The sequence below is a fragment of the Chiloscyllium plagiosum genome, unplaced genomic scaffold (genome assembly GCF_037043375.1).
Source record: "Chiloscyllium plagiosum isolate Xiang-an unplaced genomic scaffold, Cpla_swu_hap1 HiC_scaffold_3, whole genome shotgun sequence".
NCBI lineage: Eukaryota > Metazoa > Chordata > Chondrichthyes > Orectolobiformes > Hemiscylliidae > Chiloscyllium > Chiloscyllium plagiosum.
The window spans coordinates 140,369,230-140,389,962 of record NW_028270141.1 but is presented as its reverse complement, the minus strand read 5'-3'; the positions used below and the strand labels follow the sequence as shown (position 1 = coordinate 140,389,962).

General features: G+C 44.4%; 1 protein-coding gene across 6 annotated transcripts in view; it reads right to left on the bottom strand.

The window, feature by feature from the left end:
- Nucleotides 1-20,733, bottom strand: part of LOC122548458 (tyrosine-protein kinase Fyn) — a 336,794-nt gene that overhangs the window by 228,851 nt on the left and 87,210 nt on the right. For 5 of the 6 annotated variants that reach the window (XM_043687161.2, XM_043687155.2, XM_087983889.1 and 2 more), the window contains one exon: nucleotides 2,522-2,580. The gene's annotated coding sequence lies outside the window, so the exon portion shown is untranslated. Of the gene's footprint in view, nucleotides 1-2,521; nucleotides 2,581-9,567; nucleotides 9,696-20,733 lie in introns of all 6 variants that reach the window. The other variant, XM_087983880.1, reaches the window with a different exon arrangement.

Genomic DNA, 20,733 nt, shown 5'->3' with positions numbered 1-20,733 from the left:
AAATCAACAGGATCAAATGAATTCTCTTTGTTCAACTTGCTTGAATGTTTCCAGAGAGTTATGTTCTGCTTGACACTTTATGTTTCAGTGCTTCCAAACCAGTCACACTGGCTAAGCAGGAAGCAATGCCTTTCCCTTTTGGAGAACAAATGACAGCAATTCATACTTTATTGGACAGAATTGGCCATTACAGGCACTAAAAAGTTTGCATGATACAACATTGAACTAAAGTGGATCTGATCACATTACAACCAGTGATGAAGTGCCAAGCATTCTGTGCGAAGTCAAGTCAACCAGTTGAATAAACAAAATCTCGTGACACTCTATACGTGAGACAGGTAACTAGTAAAGGCAAGAAGGTGGTGGCGTAGGGTAATGTTATTGGATTAGTAATCCAGAATCCCAGGCTCTGGGATCAAATCCCACAATGGCAGATGATGAAATGGTAATTCAATAAAATCTGGAATGAAAATGGCAACAATGTAATAATTGTTGAAAACACCCATCTGATCTACTAATGTCTTTTAGCCATCCTTACCTGGTCTAGTCTACAAGTGACTCCAGACCCACAGGGGTGTATGTGTAATGGGCAAAGAGAGAGATTAGGACATATTTCCAACCAACCCATTTGACTATACTAGAGCAGGTGAGACTTGAACCCAGATATTCAGGATGCTGTCACTGTACCCCAGCATCTATATAATGAGCAGTTGAACCTAGGTAGCCAGGAATTGAACCCCAGTCAACATCTTAGAAGGCAGCTGTGCTCAAACTGGCATATATTTCACCAACAAAGTTGGAAAGGAACATGTAGTAGTTTTACTTAAAGAATGAGCTGGTAAGTGATTTAGGTTTGGTCTTTCCCATAGTGTGACAGTGCTGGAAAAGCTGCAGATAAACATGGGATAGTTAGGTAGTTGATAATCAATTTAATATTATTGGGGGATGTTGTAGCCTCAGTAGCTGAATGTGCTGTTGCAAATTGAGTGGTGTCACATTGTAGGAACATAACAATTAGCACCAGTTAACCCCACCTTCCCCCACCACCCCAGCTCATTCCACCACCAGCTGACTGACCCCACTACTCTCAACTTCCTCACAGACTGAAACTTTATATACGCCCTGATGCCTTATCAGTCTCTGTCTTGAAGATATTTGCCAATTGAATATCCACATGCCTTTGGTAGAGACAATTCCGAACATTCACAACCTTCCCAAAATTCTCCTCAGCACTAAATGAGCAACTCCCTAATTCTGGCACCGTGCTCCCCTAGCTGTAGACTCCACACTGTGGAAACATCCTCCCAACATTTACACCATCAACCCACTTTTATAAATCACTGTTGACCTTGCTTAATCCACCATGCCCTATTACTGTATCCCTAATAAATAGATTCCAACATTTTCCCTACTATTGATCTCTGCTAACTGACTTGTTATTCCCAGGTTTCTCTCTCCCTCCTTTCTTACATTTGCTAACTTCCAATCATGGGAGATAGACAGATTTTTAATTACTAATGGGTTGAAGGGTTATGGAGAGCAGGTAGGAAAGTGGAGTTGAGGCCAAGATGAGATCAACCATGATTGTATGAAATGGCAGAGCGGGCTGAATTGCCTACTCCTGTTCTGAGTCCTTATGCTCTTATGTCTTTCGACAAAATTTGCCGACCACTTTTCATGGGGAGAAAGCACAGAATGTTCAGAAGGACACTTCTCCACCCTCTGAAGACCATTCTGCAAATTTACGCTTGTGTGTCACCAAATTACCAGAGCTTTAATCATGCCTATTTAAAACAAATACACTGGCACAAATACGTCAGGCCTACATTTTCAGATTTGGAGCATACCACAATGAAAGACAAAGAAAGCAGATCATGACGAGTGCTGGATTCCATTGTCATTACCAACGCTGGACTCCACTGTAAAAAATAAAAGCCTGATACAAACCAGTGGCAGCTGATAGAAAACAGTGTCAGAGCCAATATCCACGTAATCTAGGCCGACATTTGGGTCCAACACTGTGCAAGTGCTGCATTGTTGGAGATGCCATCTTTTGGATGAAGTGTTGAATTAAGCTCACTCACCCCTCCAATGCTCACGTGGGTGTAAAAGACCCAGTGGCACTATGGCCGTGCCTGCGTCCAGCCCTTCAGATTTTTCTGACATCTTCAGAGGCAGAGGAGATAATACCGAGCAACATCCTAGACTGCTGCAAATGGGAGGTTCCCTCCTGAGACAGACACCAGCACATTAGCTGGAGGGGGACAGGAGATCTATTCCGCAGCTCCAGCAGACCAGAGACTGCTCCATAGGAATACAGTGAGGGGCCTGAACAAATAGAGCAGTTCCATTCACCAAAATGAACATCCCTTACTCTGGATTGCACAGAGGAAAAAAACAATGAAATGAGTCACAACTCTGAAAATGCAGTCATATTACACACCACGGTAAAATAAAGTGGTATAACTGTCTCATCAATATGCACAGTCAGACAGTAGTACAAGAAGAGGTTGTTGCTTACCAAGTGATCCTCACCATTCAGGATTTTACATCGCTTCACATACAAGTATGATTGAAAACCTGTGGGTTAGAGAGAACACTATATAAATCCCAATGCAAAATGACATTTCACAAGAATTTTTTAAAAATTAAACATCAGACTTGCTGAAATGATCATTTCAGGATACAGTTAGTACAATTGCAAGAAAGCAGAAACACAGGTGTTAATACCCTGCCTGAGCTCATCTGAATATAACCACTGGGGAATCCAATGTAGAGACGAGGAGCTTTTACCAAATTTATCACAAAGCGGAGCAGGTATTGCCAGAAGTGAACATGGAATCTGTGCAGTATTCACTTGGACAAAGCAGAAAGTGATGGAGCCTCTCTAGTCCCTGCTGCAGCTGTACAGACAGCTCACTCTGGCCCACTGCCAGGATCAGTCAGTCATTCATTCAGAAAAAGTGTACATTCACAACTCTCTTTACCGACTTATTTATAGCAGAGACCATTAGAAACTGTGGTCAAAACGTCCTTTCACAATACCCTTCCTTGTGTGGCCATTTTCTTTCTTTACAAAATACACATTTGTATTTTGTCATTTCTTGTGGGATCTATGTGATTGCAACAAAACATAGGGTGGTGAACACATTAAACAAGGTGCACTTGGTGTTATGAGAAGGCAGACTGGCAAGTTTGAGTGTGTTATTAATCTAACCTCTTTTTTCTTGTGCTGTATCTGTTTTGCCTGACAGCAATTTAACAAGTTTTCTGCAACTGAAATGCGTGATTTTCAATTTTGTTTTGTTTCCGCTCAAGTCAGGAATAAAGTCATAGCTCTTCTTAAACTGGAGTCGAATATGCAATAGTACAAAGTAAAGGCAATGATTAACTTCTTCCCTCTTGCATTAGAAGAGCACAAGTATCAGGTTCAGGAACAGGGCAGTGATGACTGCATACATTTGGGGTTTTGCTGTACTTTTGATTTAGTTATAGTTCCTCACTGCATCGAACCCTAGTGATAGCTGGTGATCTCTGCCCCAAGGACTCTGCTGTACACCACCTGGACACTAGACCAGGGTGTGAAACTACCCTTCTCCTCATATTTAAATCTGCTTCCTTCCCCACAGAACCCTTTATGCAATTAACACCTTCTCCAGGCAGCCTGGCTGACATTGAAAATGGGGCAACTAAGAGATGCAAGTGGGACTCAATGCACTGTCAAACCACCACGCTGTTGGGAGCCAGTATTTCAAAAGCAATAGTTTGAAAGCCGTTCCTTTGAAACTGGGAAGAAAAAAGCCTTTGGAAAGAAAGTAAAGTCGAATTTGAGAGGTGCCCATCCCTACAGTCCACCACGTGTCTATTGAAGACTCAGTTTAGGTTTCTTCCATCTGCACTCTGGGCACAAAACCAGAATCTATAAGACATTTCAATCTCTTCAATTAGTTTTTTCAAAGCCAAGTTAATTTCCACTAAATGGCGGACTATTCCACTTTAAGCATTAACTGTACATTAATGCAGGTAAGTGAGAACAGAAGCATACTGGTGGGAAGCAGAGCCAATACAGGGAGCTCAAAATTAAAAATAAGGACGTGCTTCTCGACTGAAGCAATGTTAAGACGACAAGGCAAGAAAATTAAAGGCTGTTTCAGTGAGTTAAACATCAAGGACAAGCATGTGCAGCATATCACACTTTAAAAAAGGATCTGCTCAAGAATAGGCAGCATACCTGAGAGTAGGCTGGGAAATGTCAAGTCGGACATTGGTAGAAAGAGCTTTCCTTTCACAGGGGGAGTGTAATCAAGGGCTAGAATGTCATGTTTCCCACTGGAACTGATCTCAGATTCCCACAGCCAGACATTAGCGATACACATCTGACTGAGCGCGGCTCAAGACAGAGAGATGACAACAAAACATTGCCTTAAAAAGAATGACGCTCAAAGCAGCAACCTAATTACAGAATTCTCTTCAATTAAGATAGAAAGCTGGAGTGTTGCAATACAGGCACCATTACAAAGCAAACTGCATGCACAAGCAATTAGAGAAGTTTCCCCATCTCATCGCCCAATCAGCTATAAAGCTCCCTCTGCACAAAGTGCAGCAAGCAGGATAAATTCCCCATGGGGTATCTGCAGTGCACTTCATTCATTGACTATAATTCAGCAGCGTTATATGTAAGACTACGGTTTGGTTACAGAGGACACAGAATCCTAGTAAACCATTGAAATTAAGACAGGTCATTGGTGACTGTGTGTCATTTTAAAAAGATAAAAAAAGCAAGCTTTGAAAATATGACATAAAGAAGAACCTGGAACAAAACCAGACCATTTTCAACAAGAACAGCTTCCAGTGAAAGAAAGCAATCCTGGAGTGACTTCCTGGACGGCAATTTAAGAGAGGCCAGATTTTGTTACAAGGAAGACCCATAGGATCCTAGTCCAAGCAAGCGAAGACCGACTTTACTCTCTGTCTGTCACTACTTTACACTTTTGTTAATGGGATTTTATAAAAAATGCTGTACAACATTTTGAGAAAAAGCACAGCCCCATGCCTGCAGCATTTGTCATGGGAGTCCATTTTCTTAATGCCTAGTGATGGTCACATAAAAGGTGCTTACATTGCACAATATTGGAAAATTACATTGATAAGATTTATTGTGCAGTAGCTGCGCTTGGATTTTGTGACATATGTAATGCATTATAAAGCTGCAAGCCAGCCTCAGGAATTAGGAAGTGGTTACAAGCATAACTTTTTCTCACCTTTGTTGGATTACAATGCTATAATTCACCAGATGAAGAAGCAAAGTGGTAGCTCAGAGCGAGGAGTGTGGAAGCAGAAATTTTGTGAGACAGGAAAAGGCAACATTCTTTCCCTCGCCCAACCTGTTCAGAAGCCTTATCCACAACACCATGCAAATGCTATTCTGGTCCATAAAATATAGGTGGAGAAGTAAACCTTTTCGCCCAGCAAGACTGCTCCACTGTTCAATGAGATTGTGGCTGATCTGGTAACCCTCAACTCCGTAACGCTAGATTCTACTACTGGTTAAAAATCTGTCTCTCTCAGTCTTGAAAACGCTTGTGTTCCAGCCTCGACAGCACCTCTGCAAGGGTTCTTGTATAAAAGGGCTGTGACTAATGAGTCGATTTATCTCTATCAATCAGTTGTCAACAGATCCAGACTCTGGAGGAACTTCAACCACAAGCACCTGTTCAAACTATGAATGTTGCACTCCTCAAATGCCACACTTCAAATTACTCTCATACTGTCAACTCAAAAAATGTTATTTCCTGACAACGACAAAGAAATGGAAGGAGGGTTAGGCCAAACAGACCTTCAATCCTGCTCCAACATTCAATACAATCTTGGCTGATCTGAATTTGACCTGAACGTCTAGACAATCCTAGCCAGCTAAAATTCCTGATGAAGGGCTCTTGCCCGAAACGTCAATTTTCCTGCTCCTTGGATGCTGCCTGACCTGCTGTGCTTTTCCAGCGCCACTCTAATCTTGACTCTGATCTCCAGCATCTGCAGTACTTACTTTCATCGAGCCAAAATTCAGCCCAACTTGAACATATTGACTGATCCTGCCTTCGCTGTGCTTTGGGGAACAGAAATTCAATGACCATCAACCATCTGCCAGAAGAGATTCCTTCTCATCTCCATCTTCCATGGGAGATCCCTTATTTTCAAACTATGACCCAGCCCTCCCCAACCCCAGCTTCGGAGGAAGGATCCTGAAAAAGTCATCACCCACCTGAGGGACTAACCCAGTTTTTCTCCCCCTCTCTCTCTCACACAACAGATGCTGCCTGGCTCGCTGAATGTTTCTGGTATTTTGCGTTTGCATTTTAGACCCGATCCCTCCCACACTGTGCGAGGTCAAGGAGTGGATCACATGACACCTTTCTCCCGAGTGTCACTGTCACCTGGATATTTTAAATTGCAAGAGCAAATCTAAGGAGCCTTAAACATTTCAAAATGCAAGAAAACTGACTGCACCATTTCCTGCCGTCCTGTTGTTAAACAGTAACAGGCCATTTGGCCCAACTGCTCTGTGCTGTCGTTTATGCTCCACATGGGCCTCCTCCCAGACCACACTTCACCTTTATTAAACCAGGTAGCTTTGCTTGTTTAATTCATTATTTTCTGGTTGGCCTCTGTTTCAGCTGAGGCCTCAAGTGCCGAGGTCTGTCTAGAGCATGCCCTGGACGCACAATTCTTGCACTGAGGGTTAGTGAGTGCAGCGGTGCAGTGGGAGTACAGGGTGTCTGTTATTTCACTCCTGCAGTTGATGCCAGTTGTCAACCTGCAGTGCACGGGCTCAGGCAATCATTGCTTGCCACAGTCTGTAATGAAGCGAGCAGTTAAACTGAAGTCAGGATGATCATCGCTGCCAAGTCTGGAGACGTCAGATCAGAAATAAATGTACTGCAACACTTCCTCACTTTGTGGTTCATGCTGGGTTTGAAGGTTACCTGCAGAGGCATTGTATTTTCGGGTATTTGAGACAGAATAGTGACAGCAGTGTGAGGGTTTTCGCTTCCTGTGCAACATTGAGCAGTGTTTTCGTACTTTATGGCTTCTGCTGTAAACAGGAACAACGAAAAGCAGTCCCTTAAGACTTGCACATTTTCTTGTATTGGTTCATCCTTTTACTTTTTTTTTAGAAACATAAAACTTTACCAACGATTTCCCCAAACAGGTCTCTGATTTGGTGCAAAAACGCCCCCCCACCCCAGAAATTGCTGGAGAAATTTGGCAGCATCTGTGGGGGGAAAGTAGAGTTAAGGTTTCGGGTCTGAAGAAGGCTCACTGGACTCTGTCTCCTTCCTATCGGAAGGACGTTGTGAAACTTGAAAGGATTCAGAAACGATTTACAAGGATGTTGCCAGGGTCGGAGGATTTGAGCTATAGGGAATAGGCTGGGGCTGTTTTCCCTGGAGTGTCAGTGACTGAGGGGTGACGTTATAGAGGTTCATGAAATCATGAGGGGCATGGATAGGATAAACAGACAAGTTATTTTCCCTGGGGTGGGGGAGTCCAGAGATAGAGGGCATAGGTTTAGGGTGAGAGGGGTAAGATATCAAAGAGACCAAAGGGCAACTTTTTCACACAGAGGGTGGTGCATGTGTGGAATGGGCTGTCAGAGGAAGTGGTGGAGGCTGGTACAATTGCAACATTTAAAAGGCATCTGGATGGGTATATGAATAGGAAGGGTTTGGAGGGAGATGGGCTGGGTGCTGGCAGGTGGGACTAGATTGGGTTGGGATATCTGGTCGGCGTGGACAGGTTGGACTGAAGGATCTGTTTCCTTGCTGTACATCTCTATGACTCTAGACTCAAAACAGTAATTCTGCTACTCTCTCCACAGAGGCTGCCAGACCTGCTGAGTTTCTCCAGCAATTTCTGCCCTTTTGTTGGTCAGATTTCCAGCATCCAGAGTTCATTGTGATATTGTAGACCCCCGATTCGGGATGCTCAGTCAATGTCTTGGTTCCCGTGCTGATGATTTGTTGCTGCTAGTACTCAGTGCAATACATTCCCTGTCTATTTACACAGCAAGACTCCACCATCCTTCATTCATTCCACCATCAAGGACCACTCTTAGACATTTATGACCGCTGTTGTCAGATTTAACTCTCCACAACTATAATGTCTTGAGACCTTCTTCTCTATTCGGCCAAGAGACTGGCAGAGATGTTCCTCAGTCGAGATTGTGGTGCTGGAAAAGCACAGCAGGTCAGGTAGCATCTGAGGAGCTGGAGAATCAACGTTTCGAGCATAAGCCGTTCATCAGGAGATTCCTGGAATGCTTATGCCCAAAACGTCAATTCTCCTGCTCCTCGGATGCTGCCTGACCTGCTGTGCTTTTCCAGCACCACACTCTCGACTCTGATCTCCAGCATCTGCACTCCTCACTTTCTTCCAGAGATGTTCTTACCCTCATCTCATTCTACTTAGCTCAGCAGTCACTTCCTTTCAGAATCAGAGCTGATTTCAGCTGTCCACATTTTATACCAAATTTTCTTTCATCTCGTCCATTCTCAAAAGAAAGGCAGATTATCAGGAGAAAAGGTTTGACTGGCTACCTTATTAAGCTCTCTTGAAAACAAAAGTGATTGATATTTTATGGCTCCAAATGAAAAGAAATTAAAATATAATCTTTAAGCATGAAATTGTGGTGCCTCCACTTGTGCTCTCTCATCTCAATGTCACCCAGTAGGAAACAAATAAATAAGCAAAGTACTTTTAATAGCTGTCCACCTGGAACCTTGCTTTGAAATGGAGGCCAATTTCTCCATAAAACGCTTGAAATCAAGATCACTTTTCGGATTGAGGATCTAATAAAAAGGATCCTATATTAATTAGTTCCAGCTTCTAAAGAGGCAGACAGCAGCAACCAACTCTCTACTCATTGAATTGAGAAAAGGGTAGTGAGTTGTCTTTTTGAACCATTGCAGCCCACATGCTGTGGGTACACCCACATTGCCCTTGTGGAGGGAGCTCCAGGATTTTGACCCAGTGACACAGAAGGCAATATACTTCCAGGTCAGGATGGTGTGTGGTTTGGAGGGGAATATCTGTGGTTTTCCCATCTAACTGCTGCCCTTGTCCTTCTGGATAGAAGTGGTCATCTGCTTGGAAAGTGGTGTCTAAAGATCTTTGGTGAATTTTGGCAGAGCACCTTGTCGGTGGTACATATTGCTTCTACTGAACATTAGTGGTGGAGGGAGTAGATTTGATTTCAGTCAAGTGGACTGCTTTGACCTGGATGATGCCAAGCTTCTTGAGTGTTGTCCTTCACAAAATTGGTTCCGCGTTTGGTGCAAACTACTCCAGCTCACACATTTTCCCTCACTTTCAATTGCCACAGGAAAGCCAGTCTATTGACAAAGTTTGTTCCAGCTCCGATCCAAACCAACCATTAATTATAAAATACAAGATAAGGAAGTGTGAAATAGACTTAAGTTGCAGCCTCTAGTTAATACATTCCCAATCTGAATGAAAACTTTGGATCCAATATGCTTTTACCCTTTAAAATGTAAATATGGTTTTACCAACCTTATGCCTCTCATTTCCTTGAATATCTTCAATTATCTTGTTTAGCACGCTTCCCTTCATTGCTCAGCTCTTTGAGTTTCGAAACAAAAAGAGACGTTGCTGGAAAAGTTCAGCAAATCTGGCAGCATCTGTGAAGAGAAATCAGAGTTAACATTTTGGGTCCGGTGACACTTCCTCAGAACACCGGTCCCGAAACGTTAACTCTGAATTTCTCTACACAGATGCTGCCAGGCCTGAACTTTTCCAGCAACTTCAGTTTTTGTTTCTGATTTACAGCATCTGCAGTTCTTTTGGTTTTTCTTGAGTATAGGAGTTGGGTAATCATATTGAAGTTGCATGGAACATTGGTGAGAGCTCTTCTGGAATATCGTGTTCAGTTCTGGTCATCTTGTTACGAGAATGATATTATTAAGTTAGAGAGGGTTCAGAAGAGATTTACCAGCATGTTCCCAGACTTGGTGGGTTTGGGTTATAAAACAAGGCTGGATAGGCTGAGACATTTTTCATTGGAGTGTGGGAGGTTAAAAGGTGACCTTATAGAGGTTTATAAAGTCATGGGGAGTATAGATAGGCTTAATGGTAGGGGATTTCTTTTCCCTAGGATGGGGGATATTTTTAAGGTGAGAGGAAAGAAATTTTAAAAAGCCATGGAGGCAAATGTTTTACATAAAAAATGGTTCATGTGTGGAATGAACCTCCTGAGGAAGTGGTGGATGTGGGCAGTTATAACATTTAAAAGACATTTGGGTAAGTACATGAATAGGAAAGGTTTAGCGGGACATGGGCCAGGCGCAGGCAGGTGGGATGAGTTCACTTTGGGATAACGTTCGGCATGGACTTTTTCCACACAGAGGGTGGTGCGGGTATGGAATGAGCTGCCAGTGGGAGTGGTGGAGGCTGGTACAATTGCAACATCTAAAAGGCATTTGGATGGGTATATGAATAGGAAGGGTTTGGAGGGATATGGGCTGGGTGCTGGCAGGTGGGACTAGATTGGGTTGGGATATCTGGTCGGCATGGACGGGTCTGTTTCCATGATGTACATCTCTATGACTGGCTGGGCTGAAGGGCTTGTTTCCATGGTGTATGACTTTATGACTTTTCCAGGTCTCAATAACATATTGGCAATGTCATTAGATAATTTTTAATGAAGTAATTGCCAGGAATTTGGTGTTTTAACAGTTCTTACTAAACAAACAATTCAGGTCGCACAATCTAGAGGGCAAAGGTCCCATCATTCCTGTTCAAAATCCAAATTCAGTTTTAGTAAAAAGTTGAAAATTCAAAAAATAAACACAGGTGTCACTGAGCACTAAGCTGTCAACTTATCACGACTGCCTAACTAATACCCTTTCACAGAATCACAGCATTGAGACTGTGCAGAGGCCATTCAGCCCATCATACCTGCAGTGGCTCTTCAGACCAATGTCATAACTAGAGCCAATCTCCTGCCTTTGTCCCCATACCCTTGCGCACTGCATCTATCCAAACTTACCATCCAATTCCCTCTTAAAGGCTTCAGTTCAACCTGTCCTGACTGAGCATTCACCCTAACCACTCGCTGTGTGAAAATATTTTTTCTCATTTCATCCTTGCTTCTTTGGCAAATCATTTTAAATCTCTGTCCTCTCCCTCTTGTTCATTTCAAGAGCAAGAACTTTTCCTTCCCAACACCCAGGATTTTGAAAACTTGTCAGATTTTCTCTGAGCCTTCTTCTCTCCAAGGAGCGCAGTCCAAGGAGCTCTCCAAGGAGAGCAGAATCATACAATCCCTACTGCGTGAAAGCAGGCCATTCAGCCCATTGAGTTCACACCAGCCCTCTGAACAGCATCCCATCCAAACCCACCTCCCCTATCCTATTCCTGTAACCCTGCATTTCCCATAGTTAACCCACCTAGCTTGCACATCCCTGAACACTATGGCAATTTAGCATGGCCAATCCACTTAACCTGTATATCTCCAGACTGTGGAAGGAAACCGGAGCACTCGGAGGAAACCCACATAGATACAGGGAGAAAGTACAAACTCCACACAGACAGCCGCCCAAGGCTGGAATCAAACCCGGGTCCCTGGTACTGTCAGGCAGCAGTACTAACCACTGAATGACTTCAATCTTCCTCAATCTATCCTCATAACTGAAGTTCCTCATGCCTGGAATCATCCTTGTAAACTGCTCCTACACTCTCTCAAGTTCATTCACATCTTTCCGATAATGTGATGCTGAAGACTGCATACAATACCCCTGCTGAGGTCCAACAAGCATTTTATAGTTCAACACTCCCGCCTTGCTACTGTACTCTATGCCCTTATTAATAAAGCCAAGAACACTATGTTCTATTCACTGCTCCCTTCGTCTGTCTGCCACCTTCAATGATCTGTGTACATACACAACAAAGTCCCTGTCCTCCATCACTCACTTCAGGTTTGTGCTCACTATTTTATATTGTCTTTCAATGTTTTTCTGACCAAAAAGCATAAACTCACACTTTGAAGAAAACCTGCCATTGCTGACTTTCTAGCCCACACATAACAGCCGTCCCACTCTTTCTTGCTCTCTGAAGTGCCCGCATGAAACAGCATTGTGTCAAACCTGAGGGTGGCTAGTGATAGACAAGAGTTACAAACCTATCAGTGATATTTGTCTGGTTAGAAACGATTGAGGAAAAGCGCAAAGTTCCTGACTGTACAACGTCTGTCCATTTTCTCACTCGCACATCCCTTCGTAGCTGTTCAACACCAAGATCTAATGGGGGCGGCCTGCCTTTAGGTGACCACAGCCAAATGAAAAGGCAGCCTGGATGATAAAAACCCAGCAGGACACCGGGCGAGTTCAGAAAGGCATCCGTCACACCCCGGATGGAAGAAACTCAATTAAAGGTTCAAAGGGCATCAAGCCATGAGCTTGTTCACCAGCTCAATCCTGAGATTCAGCCATAATCCACGAGCAGAGCACATTTTTAAACTGCTTGAATTCTATCCCTTTTGACAGCAATCTTGTTCTTGATATTGCAGGGCAGTGGTGAGTGACGGAGGACCACAATCTATCATGAAACTTCACATGTACAAGAAATCACCAATTTACAAAAGATACAGGCCATCACTTTAACTTGGAATAATTAATACGTATATGGTAGATTCTGCCATACAGACAGACATTCTGCACACCATAGCGCTGCTTATCCAGTGACATTAAGTTTAATGAGGTGGTAGCAATGTACCAGAGGCAAGTACTTATAAACCTTCCTATCAGTATTAAACTATATATTTTATAGCTCCCAAACACCCATCAGAAGACTCTCACTTACCCATGTAATTATTAATGATGCACTGTCTCATTGAGTAGTTATTTTTACACATTGATTCTTCAGCCAGAGATATGTCTTTATTGTGCAATGGAACATGTTGAAAATTAGCCAATACCTTACCATTTCCAATAACTATGCTACTCCTTTCGGTGATACATATAGCAAAATAAAAAATGCACAAATAATTTGCATAGTACTGAGGCGAGCCCAGGCTAGCAGTTGACCCGATGACCGGGTGCCGAGTTTATTAAATTGCTGCATTGCAAACAGGAGATTGGAATTCTGTTGTATTGCTGAAACACCCCCTGAATTCTCAGCGTTCTCATGGCCTCGGACAATGATTGGCAGAGAGCTGAAGCACTCGCGTTTGAGGCTGGATGGTAACGCGGCAGGGAACTGCAAACAGAAGGTTCAGTCAACTGCTCTCACTCTTACTGTAGTTGGAGAGCATCACGGTCAGAGCTTGGCACAAAGAAGATCCATTAAAAATTCACTGTGCATCTCAAATTGTACGATAGGTTCAGCGAGTGAGTGTGAAGACTTGTTCAAATATAAATCCAAGTCATTTATTTTCTCCCCCCACTTGCTAAGGCCTCTTCAGGACAAAGAGGCAGACGGTGGCCATTCAGCTCATCATGTCTGTACTGGCTCTCTGAAGGAACTATTTGCCCCTTCCCTGTGGCTCTGCAAACCTTTGCTCTCTGTGTGAGGTGCTGCATTTTGGGAAGGCAAATCAGAGCAGGACTTATACACTTAATGGTAAGGTCCTGGGGACTGTTACAGAACAAAGAGACCTTGGAGTGCATGTTCATAGCTCCTTGAAAGTAGAGTCGCAGGTAGATAGGATAGTGAAGGTGGTGTTTGGTATGTGTTCCTTTATTGGTCAGAGTATTGAGTACAGGAGTTGGGAGGTCATGTTGCGGCTGTACAGGACATTGGTTAGGCCACTGTTGGAATATTGCGTGCAATTCTGGTCTCCCTGCTATAGGAAGGATGTTGTGAAATTTGAAAGGGTTCAGAAAAGATTTACAAGGATGTTGCCAGGGTTGGAGGATTTGAGCTACAGGGAGAAGCTGAACAGTCTGGGGCTGTTTTCCCTGGAGCGTCGGAAGCTGAGGGGTGACCTTATAGAGGTTTACAAAATTATGAGGGGAATGGGTCGGATAAATAGACAAGATCTTTTCCCCGGAGAGGAGGGAGTCCAAAACTAGAAGGCATAGGTTTAAGTGAGATGGGAAAGATATAAATGAGACCTAAGGGGCAACTTTTTCATGCAGAGGGTGGTGCACATATGGAATGAGCTGCCAGATGACGTGGTGGAGGCATCTGGCTGGGTATATGAATAAGAAGGGTTCAAAGAGATATGGGTCAAATGCTGGCAAATGGAATTAGATTTATTGAGGATATCTAGTTGGCATGGACAAGCTGGACCGAAGGATCTTTTTCCGTGCTGTACATCTCTATGACTCTCTTTTCAAAGACTCGGTTGAGCTTGACTGCACCACGCTCTCAGGCAGTTAATTCCAGTTCGATATACAGACTGAGAACATCATCCTTCGTACCAGTACTGCTGCTTTCCCATTTGCATCAATTGCGCGCCCCCTGGTTGTAGACACTATCCATAATGGAAACAGTTTCTCCCTGTCCAAATACCTCAGGAGTTTGAATACCTCTATCTTCTTTACCACTCATTTCACTTCATGTGATTTCAAGAAATATTTGGAGGCACTGAACACTGAGAAGGCTATGGGCCCTGACAACAGTCTGCCAATAATATTGAAGACTTCCTGCACCCCTGGCCAAGTTGTTCCAGAATGGATACAACACTGGCACCTACCCAACACTGGAAAATTGGCCAGGAATATCCTGTATACAAAGTGCAGGAATCTAGCCAATTACCACTCCATCAGTTGATACTCGATCTTAAATTGACATAAGATGTCTTCAACAGTGATCCCAAGCAGCACTTCCTACATACCAATCTGTTCATTGATGCTCAGCTCAGGTTCTGCCAGGGTCACTGTCTCTTCTCCTCAATACAGCTTTGAGTTAAGCACCAACAAAACAAGCAAGCTTGCATTGAGGTAAGGTGTGAATGATTACCCTTAACATCAAGACCACATTTGACAGAATGTGATGTCAAGGAGACCGAGCAAAACTGGAATCAATAGGAAACAGAGTGGGGGTGGGGTGGGGGATGGACTCTCTGCTGGTTGGAGTCACACCTAGCACAAAGATGGCTGAGATTCTTTTAGAGCTATCATTTCAGTCCCAGAATATCACTCAGGGTAGTGTCCTAGGTCGAATAATCTTCAGGGTAGAGTCGGAATAGGGATGTTTACTGATGACTGAACAATGCTCAGCACCGTTCCCTATTTCCGAGAACTGAAGGAGTCGATATCAATGCAGCGAGACCTGGACAACACCCAGGCTTGGGCTGATAACCGACAAGTAACATTTGCACCAAACAAGTGCCTGGTAATGATGAATTCCAACAAGAGAGAATCTAACCATTGTCCCTTAATGGTCAATGGACCGACCATCACTGAATCCCCCACAATTAACAGCCTGAAGACTTGCCTTAAAACTAACTGAACTGTTCATAAATACTGTCTCTGTAACAGCAAATCAGTATCTGAGAATTATGCAGAGTGTAACTCCCCCACTAACACCCAAAAGTCTGTCCACCATCTCTAAGACATAAGTCAGGAATGTGATGGAATACTCCCCACTTGCAGCGCCAACACCACTCAAGAAGCTTGACACCATCCAGGACAAAGCAGCCCGCTTGATTGGTGACCCACCTACCACCTTTTACAATAACTGCATTCACCACCAATGCACATTGGCAGCAATTCTACTATCTATAAGAGGCACTGCAGCAATTCACAAAGGCTCCTTTAACAGCAGCCCTTCTAACTCCACTACCTCTACTATCTGGGAGGAGAAGCGTGGCACTGCCAGTGTGCCTAGACCCTGAACACTGCAGCAGTTCAAGAACACAACACACCACAACACACTCAATGGCAATGAGGGACTGGCAGTAAATACTGGCCTAGTCGACCATTCCCATACCCCATGCCAAATGTAAAAAGTTCCCAACCTCAAAGGAGGTCAAAGAGGAATTCTGAATAGTTGTAGTCCCGTGTCCCAAAGGGAGATGAGCGGATTCTCCTTGGGTGATTTTGCTGTCAGAATTGGAAGGGACATAAACCTCTGGAAAGGCAAGAAAGTGATTGACAAAAAAGGCACGGGAAGGAGAACAGCAACAGAGTGTTCCTGAGGAAATGGCACGGGCACAACCAACACCTTATTTTGCCAGGGCGGTGAATACCAGGCCACATGGCAACTCTCTTGCTCCAGACATCGGCACCTGCTCGACAACCAGGGTGTTCACTCTCACCGTGACAGGAGCTGACAGTGTGCCAGGGTGTTCACTCTCACCATCGCCTCATCTGGTCCACTGTCTCCATCAGACTAGCCCAAAACCAAAGTGCTGCCACAGAAAATTCCATGTCGATGGACCTATGGACTGTGCAAAGAAACGTTTACTCACTCAGCGTCTCCAAATCAATCTGGAGCCACAGAATGTTCACAGTGAACTGGAATCTATCACAAACAGCCCCGTGAAGAGGAGATATGGGATTTCTCTACCAGGTGACAACAAGACTGAGGTTTGAGGAGAATGACCAGGAGATTCAGGAGCTACTGATCACAAACAATATGCCTTCCTGAAGTGGAAACATCTCAAAAAGGAAAGAAAACAGGTCTACAGCCAAACGAAGGCCAAGTCCGACAAAGGACCCTTAACCCAAAGAACAGAGGGGAAGTTGGAAAGAGAGCAATAAATCTGGCAAGGCACTGATAGCCAAAATGTGAGAGAAGATTCCTCAAGCTCATCGACAGCCCGAGCACCCAAGGGTCTAGCTCGCTGAGATCAGCCCAATCGAGTTGTGCTTATGGCCAGGGAGCACTGGTTGGAAACGAAGCTTAAAAGGATCACCTCAACTAAGATTCAGTCCTCAATGTGTCTGCCCTTAATCACATCCTGCAGCATTCTACCGAGCACTGTCCCCATGGGCACAATCCCAGCACAACGCCAGCGTGATGGGAGATTGGAAAGGCCATCTGACAGCTACGAGCCAGAAAGGCCACCAGCGCATATGGAATTCCTGGTGAAATACTACCCGTGGGGATGGGCAATAAATGCTGGCCTAGCCAGCAATGCCCTCATCGTGAGAATGAATAAAAACTAATATGGTGGAGAAACACTCTCTTGGCTCGAATACATGACCTCATCTGGAAGCAAGAGAGCTTGTTTGAGAATCTCTGAGGCACCATATTTGTGCCCATCTTCACGAAAGGAGTTTGCAGTAACTGTGGAGGGGTTTCCCTGCTCCCTTCCACAGGGAGGGTCATTGTAAAAGTCCTTCTCGATCAGAACCTCCCAGTGGCGGAGGAGTTCCTGTTGGAGTTACATCCATCAAGAGGCACAGTGGATATGAACTTCACAGAGAGACAAGAGAAACGGACTGAAAGAACATTGGGATATGGCCTTTTTTGACTCAACAAAGGACTGTTTTCTGTCAACTGGAAGGCTTTATGGAGCTTCCTCCTCGATTGCTTGAAGCAATTCATCTCAGTCTGCTGCATGACCTTTGATCTTCATGAGTGGATTCACCTCAGAGCCAGTACACGTGTATAAAGTGGGGTTGAGCAAGGCTGTGCCATCGCATCTTTGTTCTCCATCTCTTTTGTGGTGTCATTCCACCCCATTGCCATGAAATGACTGGGGATGAGCAGTAGACGATTTGACCCATGGCACTTCCAATCCTGAATCACCACAACCCCAACTTATGTCCTTAAGGTGCAGGGTGTACCTTCAGGCACTGAGCTCCGAACCATCAGCAATGCATTCATGGAGAATATGGGAGAATGGGTTTTAGGCAAAACATCTGAATGGCCCTCTATCTGCCTGCTCCTGCCACACAACACCATTGCAGTGGTGGCACCATGCTAGTGCCCCTACCTCTGCTCATGTTCAAGTTCTACATGCTTCAGAGATGTGCAATAACACCTCTGAACAGGTTCATTCAAAACAATGGTGAAATAAGAACCGGGTTCCCTGGCACTGAACTGTTGGCTCCTGGACAGGAAAAGCGTCCAAAAGATGGAAGCTGGCGTCTGTGGCCAACTATAGATTTACGATACAACCCTCATAAATCTCTGGAAATCTTCTGTCTAATTCAATATCTGCCTGCAAAAACGGATTTTTGTCTTGTTTGGCTTATATGGAGCCCGGATCACCGTGGAATGGCAGTATTGTTATCTGGAAAGTTTAGGTACAGGTTGATAGGTCCATGATTTCAGGATGTTCCCACCCACATATGCACAGGGAAACTGGTGCAGCTGAACCAGTTTCCACTCAGGATATAGTCACTCTGGATAACAGTTTGCCCCAAGCCTCCCAAACCAGAGACAGGATCACCCCAGACATGAGCAACAGATCCAGGACATCAGGCTTCATCTCTAAGCCCAGACTATTGCTTATTCGACAACACCTTGTCATGAGTGTACCTGGTTCAGGGATTGGATCAATTAAATCAACCACCACTGCAACACCCTGCCGCCCCCTCTATTCTGAAGAAACGCAGTAACAGCCCTCTTTTATCGTCAGTCCATTCACAGACTGAATTGACACCAATGCACTGAGGTAGTCGGTACATCAGGGAGATTTCACATCAGTTCAGCTATGTAGAGATCATGAAAGGAGCTCTAGGATGAGAATAGGAAGGGACGTACCCATTTATTTTAAAGTAGTGAACATCAGCAGTGTATGACACAGTTGTGAGCCTGATATAACAAAGTTCCAATTGTATTAACAAATCCCACAGTGCACTTGAGCACATTGTCAACTTTCTGGGAGAGGATCTGTTGCAATCATCTCTGGGAAGTGAATCCAGACTGCTCATTCCTGGCCTAGTAACAAAGAGTTCTATGCATGTATCCCAAAGCGTGTTTGTGATGCCAGGGGAGGAATCTTGAAATAAGAACATTGTTAGCAATGACAGCCAAGTATTCTCTGTGTGTACTGGGGACAGTATTGGACCCAATGACAGCCAAGTATTCTCTGTGTGTACTGGGGACAGTATTGGACCCAATGACAGTCAAGTATTCTCTGTGTGTACTGGGGACAGTATTGGACCCAATGACAGCCAAGTATTCTCTGTGTGTACTGGGGACAGTATTGGACCCAATGACAGCCAAGTATTCTCTGTGTGTACTGGGGACAGTATTGGACCCAATGACAGCCAAGTATTCTCGTGTGTACTGGGGACAGTATTGGACCCAATGACAGCCAAGTATTCTCTGTGTGTACTGGGGACAGTATTGGACCCAATGACAGCCAAGTATTCTCTGTGTGTACTGGGGACAGCATTGGACCCAATGACAGCCAAGTATTCTCTGTGTGTACTGGGGACAGCATTGGACCCAATGACAGCCAAGTATTCTCTGTGTGTACTGGGGACAGCATTGGACCCAATGACAGCCAAGTATTCTCTGTGTGTACTGGGGACAGCATTGGACCCAATGACAGCCAAGTATTCTCTGTGTGTACTGGGGACAGCATTGGACCCAATGACAGTCAAGTATTCTCTGTGTGTACTGGGGACAGCATTGGACCCAATGACAGCCAAGTATTCTCTGTGTGTACTGGGGACAGCATTGGACCCAATGACAGCCAAGTATTCTCTGTGTGTACTGGGGACAGTATTGGACCCAATGACAGTCAAGCATTCTCTGTGTGTACTGGGGACAGCATTGGACCCAATGACAGCCAAGTATTCTCTGTGTGTACTGGGGACAGCATTGGACCCAATGACAGCCAAGTATTCTCTGTGTGTACTGGGGACAGCATTGGACCCAATGACAGTCAAGTATTCTCTGTGTGTACTGGGGACAGCATTGGACCCAATGACAGCCAAGTATTCTCTGTGTGTACTGGGGACAGCATTGGACCCAATGACAGTCAAGTATTCTCTGTGTGTACTGGGGACAGCATTGGACCCAATGACAGCCAAGTATTCTCTGTGTGTACTGGGGACAGCATTGGACCCAATGGGGCAAAACCCACAAACTGTATTGAGGAAGTGGTTTCTAAAAATGGTTGGATTTGTGGTTAATTTTCAGGACTCGATAGAGTCTTTAAGCAGTCCCTCTCTGGTCATTTTGTCTCCAGCATGCAACCCAATGGAAGGAGCTGAATCCAATTCAGCAGATAAGGCCATAAGACCATAAGACAGCAGCAGAAATTAGGCCATTCGGCCCTTCGAGCCTGCTCTGCCACTCAATAAGATCACGGCTAATCTTATTGTGGACTCAGCTTCTCTTACCCGCGTTTTCACCATATCCCTTAATTCCTTTATTTTTCGAAAACGTATCTACCTTAGCTTTAAAAGCAATTACTCAAGTAGCGTCAACTACTCCCCTGGGCAAGGAATTCCATAGATTAACAACCCTCTGGGTGAAGAAGTTCCTTCTCAGTTCAGTTCTAAACCTGCTTCCTCTAATCTTGAGATCATGCCCTCTTGGCCTAGTTTTACCTCGCAGTGGAAACAACCTATCTATTTCTAGTTTATCAATTCCCTCCATAATTTTATGTTTCCATAAGATCCCCGCTCATTCTTCTGAATTCCAATGAATATAATCCCAGTCTACTCAGTCTCTCCTCATAAGGCAACTCTCTAAACTCCGAAATCAACCTAGTGAACCTCCTCTGTACCCCCTCCAGCGCCTGTACATCCTTTCTCAAGTAAGGAGACTAAAATTGCATACAGTACATCAGGCGTGGCCTCACCA